Here is a 6,645-nt window from a genome sequence, read left to right as displayed (position 1 = left end):
GCTCACAGCCCAGCACCGTGCACTCGATTGGCTTTCACAAGAGACCACCAGAATTGGCAGGTCCACCATTGGACCATGTAATCTAGTTGATATAAAAATGAATAAAGTGCATGAATGTAAGCTCCATAAACGGGCTCTATCCCTTTAAACCTCTAAAACTCGACTGTGGGTAGTGACGTCATGTGAGTGCAACACCTAGAAGGCATCTGCAGAAAGCTATACAGGCTATAGCGGAAAGACAGAAGAACTAAGGGCAGTATTAGAAAATCCAGTAAGTTTATAAATGTGGTAAATATTAATTACTCTGTATGAATGATTGCATATAGAAAAAACCTTTAAGACTGTTAAGACTGTTGGTTGGCATGATATGCTAGGTACGAAACCTATGTATTTTCTTGTTACGGATAAGCTGGTTAGAGAAAGTTCTTTTAACAATGCGGATTAGGTTACGGTCCACATAACAGTGATTGAGTGTTGTTTTATTCATGTACGTGTGTGTATAAAGACTATTGGGGATGGTTATATTGCTAGCCATGTAAGAGGAGGCCATCATGCCATGTAAAAAAATGCATCGTAAGTCCACAAGCAGTCAATTGAGGGACGCAGGGGCAGGCTTAAACCTGCAGAGATTAGGCGTTTCTGTGGGTATGTCTACTCTTGCCAACTAGACGAGAGGATCGCTCCTCCTACCCATCAGGCAGGCAGGGCGGATTTCATTATCTTTTTGCCCTGGCACCATGGCATGGATTGAGGCGTGGCTCAAATGAAATTTTTGAACCCAGGACCTCCTTGCTGTGAGGAGGCAGTGCTACCCACTGCACCATCCACGCCACCCACTTTTTAAAATTAAATACAAAAATGTTTCTGTAAAATTTAATCTTTTGGAAAATGAATATTTTCTTTTATACTAACACACACACACACAAAACCATGTACATAATAAAGTCTAGGGTGCCTAATACTTCTGCACAATACTGTAAATGAAACTTCATCATTTTGCCTGTCCCAGCCCACTATGACTAAACTTTAAAATACATTAAAATCCTTACATATTATTATTATATAAACATATTATTTTGTAGGCGGCACGGATGGTGCAGTGGGTAGCACTGCCGCCTCACAGCAAGGAGGTCCTGGGTTCGAATCCCCGTCGGCCGGGGCCTCTCTGTGCGGAGTTTGCATGTTCTCCCCGTGTCTGCGTGGGTTTCCTCCGGGTACTCCGGTTTCCTCCCACAGTCCAAAGACATGCACGTTAGGCTGATTGGAGAGTCTAAATTGCCCGTAGGTATGAGTGTGTGAGTGAATGGTGTGAGTGAATGGTGTGTGTGCCCTGCGATGGACTGGCGACCTGTCCAGGGTGTATTCCTGCCTTTCGCCCAATGTATGCTGGGATAGGCTCCAGCCCCCTGCGACCCTGATCAGGATAAGCGGGTTCAGATAATGGATGGATGGATTATTTTGTAATATTGTGTGATTTCATATCTCATGCCTGAAACATGTTTTTTCATGAGTAATTCCTTAAAGATTATTTTTTGGAAATGTTGTTAATATTGGCCATGCTTCTTTTCTAGGTTTTTAGCTGGTTATTGTGTCTTGAAAAGATGAAGATTTTAAATAAGGCTGCATTACAACAAGCAGAAAAGATTCTGCTGTCACACTTACCAAAAAGCTTCATGGTAAGGTATACAAGTATCCTCAGTGGTGAAAATAGCTTTGTCTGTGATTAAATAATTAATTCTTTAAAATAATTGTATTGAGCCAATTTGAAACCAATTTATGTCAATATTTTATCATTGTACTGTGTATTCAGTCATTAAGTTCTTAATATTTAAGGATAAATGTTCCTATTTTGAGTATTGTTAACGCATGCATTCACCTGTATCATGCCACTTAATAATAATAGTAATATAGGATAAGCCATCCTAGTTAATAGTGTTTGAGCCTGCTGTATGAAGCATGCAGTCCAAACTTTTGGACTGTAGACTGTGGTTGTATAGTGTGTTGATACCCCAGTTACATATTCCATATGTAGAGGGAAGGATCCCCCGTGGTCATTAGACGGGGATATTCTTTATGACACACCGGCTTTCCCAGCCACGCCCTGATTAATGCTTTATAAAGCACCCGTATCACTGAACAGTATCACTGAACATTGAGCATAGGCCTTTGTAGATCAACTCCTCCACCTTGAATACGGCGGACAAATGCTTCCATTTCGATGGGCTGTTGCACACTGGAGTCTTAAAATACCATTGGAAGAAACAAAGGCTTAAGACAAAGCACTACTGCTGCACCATCTGGGAGGAATGACAGCAATCCATGGATTGGCAGAGCCTGTAATTCCCCATTCTCCTAGCTGATCTCATTGGCAATAGGACGGCAGTCTTGCAGGAAACCCAATTCAAGTCCGCCGACTCCATGGGCTCAAATGGAGCCTGCTGCAGTGCTCCTAGGACCTTGTCCATGTCCAAGGAGGGAACTGCGGGCCTCCTAGCATGAGTCTGGAGTCTGAGAACACCCTTAAGAAAGCACGTAATCAGGCTACCGCAGTCTTCAAAACACTACTGGTCCCCAACCCAGCAAGCTTTGATAGCTGCAACTATAGCCCCAAGGGTAACAGGAGATTTACCTGCTTCAATCTGTTCCTAAAGGAACACCAAAACCCGCTGGGCTGAGACAGAGGGTCCCGGTGGTGTGTTCCACACCAAGATGGAAACAATTGCCACCTATAGGAGTAGGCCATCCTAGTTGATAGTGCTTGAGCCTGCTGGGTGGTCTTCAACACAGACCCCGGTAACCCCAAGCTAAAAGCCCAGTCCTCTCAGGGGACAGACATAGAGTTAGAGCCCCTGGGGAAATGGGTGGAACAGAATCCCTCCTGCCTGAGACCACAGGTCTCTCCAGACCATCCAGGAAGGCCAGGTTGGAGCTACCCGGATCACTCTTACATCCTCTATCCACAGCCTCTGATGAACGGGTCTGAGAAGGCAGAATAGAGGGAAGGCATAAAGCAGTCTTGGAGGCAGTTGATGTGTTGGAAGCTAACAAATCGTGCCAGATCTTCTGCACCACCTGGGGATGAAGTCTCCAGTCCCCATGGTAACCAATCCACCAACCAAACCAATCCACAGCAATATTCAGGGGACCTGGCACATGAACTGCCTCAAAGATTTCCAGAATGGCCAGATCCGCAGCCCGTATGCTAGCTTTCATTAAGTGCGCATGGCTGCTCTGCCTCTTGATATATGCAGCAGTCACTGTGCTGTCTGTCATCACCAGTGCATGGTAGCCCTGTAAGTGTGGTAGAAAATGATGGAGAGCAAGAAAAACTCAAAAACATTCATGTGCTGAGATGCCCAGTTTCCTGCCCAATGGCTGGACATCCCCACCCCGTGTGCACTGCACCTCAGCTCTGATCTGCAGGGACCTCAGGGGGGATACTCCCAGCCCCAGGTGGCACCTTTGCACAGGGGGCATGTGCAGAAGGGTCAGTTGGATCACCCACATTGATCAACTGGCGCACCTGAGAGCTAGACCTGGATGCAGACTAGCATCCTGTTTGGGGACAACAAAGTAGCCAGAATAGAACCTCTGATTACTCCTGCCCGCAGTACTTCCCTATGCTTGGGGGCTGACAGTGTGGAAAAGGTGGCCACCATGTCAGGGATGAGGCAGAACTGTAAGAGATAACCCTGGGTCCTGATGGAAAGGACCCACGGACTCCCTCAAGTGAGGAGTGAATTGGTGATCCTAGTGAGCAGGCTGTCCATGGTCCCGCAGTTTCCCCAACACTGACTGAGAGGGGTAATATGAGCTGTCTTAACCTGATCTAAGGAGGGCAGCTGACCAGACCCGACTCTCACACCATTCTGCATATTTGCCAGCTAAGATAATATGTTTTGCCTATTATGTAGCCCTATGTTCTAAAACCAGTCTAAATCAAATAGTCATCGTGAAACCAGACTTGACATGGTCAGTTTTGGAAATGCGAGCTGATGAGAGCAGACATTCTAAAACTGCTAAGACTTTCTTCAAAACCACCCTTTCTCATCTCAAGTCGGCTGTTTGATGTAAACTGGGCTTTGTAGAGAATTAATCAGGGTGATGACAGCACAGTCAAAGCTGTCTGACAGAATATCCATGTCTAATGATCAGGGGGGATCCTTCCCTCTACATATGGAATCTGTAACAGTGTGGATACATAGTTTTGGTATGGAAAGGAACTGTGAATAAGAACATTTTTGTATTTTGTCCTTTAGGTTTATGGATATCTGTTTGGTATGAATAGAAATAGACCACATACACTAGAGTTTGTTGTGGACTGCTGGCCTAATTTTAAAACCATCATTTGTCGACCGCACCCAAAGGTGAATATGTATTGCATGCATGTGTTCCGTCACTTATTCTCTTTGTCAAGTCAATTTATTACCTTTACTCTATATGTAATCAATATGAATTCACATTACATGTGTCCATTGTCTGAGTAACTGATTCTTTTTTTCATGGCATGCACAGATTGAAAATTCCCTGCTTTATACTAAGGAATTGACTTTCTTCAGTACTGATGAGAAGGATCTTAAGAGAATGTTGATGGAAGACAACGTCTTAGACTGGAATAAATACTTCAAAATTGGGGGTACATAATTATATTCTTTTTTAACCTTTCTAGTCATTGCAACGATATTATTACTTTTATTATTAGTGGCTGCAATGGTATAATTTAATTATGGGATTGTGTTCCTTTCCTGAGGGATTGACATCCGTCATGGTACCATGTTGAAGGCCATCTCCGCTGCAAAAGGAGTCACATTGAGACAGGGTACGATTGATCATATCTTGGAATTACAAGACCCAAGTCTCCTTCCTCAACTGAAACTGAGCAGGTACATTTGGGAAAATGGGGGAACCGTCTTTGGATCTTCAAGTTTGGAAAGTTTGAGTGGAAGCCACCTTGTATTTTCCACTGGTGTTTTTGTTGAGATATTCTTCTCATTAGCACAGAGCACTCACTGTTAATGGGGGGTCAAGTCTCAGCTGAAGTTTACCTGACCATCAAAGTGAAATAGCCATAGTGGTCTTGATGTGTTTGAACAGCTCTTTGTCTGAACATGTCCTTTCCTGCAGAGATGTGGAGGCCAGGATCTCCTCCCTGAATGAATCCCATGTTGGTTTGGTGAATAAAACCTGGAAATTCGGAGGTGATGAAAAAGGTTTCTAACTAATCAAACATCTGATAAGCCACTTCCCCACATGTTGCATCACTGATGAAGAAGGCCGTCCAGTTTCCTGGCTGCTGCTGTATGATTACTGTGCCATTGGGCTGTTGTACACTGTGCCAGAGTACAGGGAGAGGGGCTATGCCGAGATCCTGACATACACCATGGCAGCAAGGCTCCATGCCCAGCGTTTCCCTATGTACTGCAGCATTGAGGAGGGGAACCAGGTCTCCTACAGGCTCGCTAAGAAAATGGGCTTCACTGAAGACCCCTCCTTCAGGGCCACCTGCTATGAGTTCAACTACTAAACCAGTATTTCTTCTTAGGAACATTACAACTGAACTCACCACCAAGGTGACTTTACTAATATACAATCAGTGAGCACTTTATTAGGTAGACCTGTACACCAGCTTGTTAGTGCAAATAAGAGCATACAGACATGGTCAAGAGGTTCAGCTGTTTCAGACCAAATGACAGAATGGGGAAGAAATTATCTCAGTGATTTTTGGTGCCAGACAGAATTTGGGCAGCTGTTCCAACATCCAGTGAGCAGCTGTTCTGTGGACAAAAACACCTTGTTATTGAGATAGGTCAGAGGAGAAGGGCTGGTCAAAACTGACAAGAAGGTGACAGAAATGCAAATTACCACACATTACACTGCATGGCATGCAACTCTGGTTCAGAGCATCTTTGAACACACAATGCTTCAAACTAACATCTAGGTGGATTGGTGACAGCAATAGAAGACCAATAAGTCTAATAAATACCTCATAAAGTGCTCACTGAGTGTACCTCTTTTATGCAGTTGTTTGCAATATAGCACTGTCTGTGCTTTATTAGTGTTTGACTTGCAGTTACTCAGCCTGTCCTTCAAAGTTAGTCAGCCTGTTCTAAATAAGTTAGTTTTTAGGATCTGAAATTCTCCAATTCTCAACCAATGAGCACAAAAATTACACTCAGCCTTAAGTAAAATAAGTTTCAGTTTTTTTGCCATTCAAACGAAAGTAAAAATAAGTGTACAGTGTTCTTCACAAAGCTCAATCAATAAAGAACCACGTTCTTTCTTTGTCATGTTCTTCACTGTCTTAAAAAGAGTGGTGATGGCTGGTAGTGACCTGTGGTCTGATTTGCAGCTTTTCTCTGCACCACACATTAGATACACTTGGCCGGCCCTTCTGACCCCTATGCTGAGTTCGATTCCAAATTGGATGCTTTCTTCCGAGTTTGAGTTATGAAATTATGAAGGGGGAGGGAACAATTGTATTCCTTTGCTCCCTTGTTGTTCCCCCCTCTCTCCCTCCAAGGGTATAAGATGCTTTCAGCAAGAAGGGATGTCTGTTGATCTATCCTCCCTTGCGTGCTTGTTGCATGTCACAAATTTAGTCAGGCAAGACGGGAAGGGAATGTTTTCGCCCGCATTTTTCCTCCC

The 6,645-nt window shown here is 44.0% G+C and overlaps 1 pseudogene; it reads left to right on the top strand.

The window, feature by feature from the left end:
- The first annotated feature begins 235 nt into the window (after positions 1-235).
- Positions 236-6,282, top strand: LOC133141275 (glycine N-acyltransferase-like protein 3; annotated as a pseudogene).
- The last annotated feature ends 363 nt before the right edge of the window (positions 6,283-6,645 follow it).

Source organism: Conger conger, chromosome 11, assembly GCF_963514075.1.
Source record: "Conger conger chromosome 11, fConCon1.1, whole genome shotgun sequence".
Lineage (NCBI taxonomy): Eukaryota > Metazoa > Chordata > Actinopteri > Anguilliformes > Congridae > Conger > Conger conger.
This window is presented reverse-complemented; position numbering and strand designations above follow the sequence as displayed.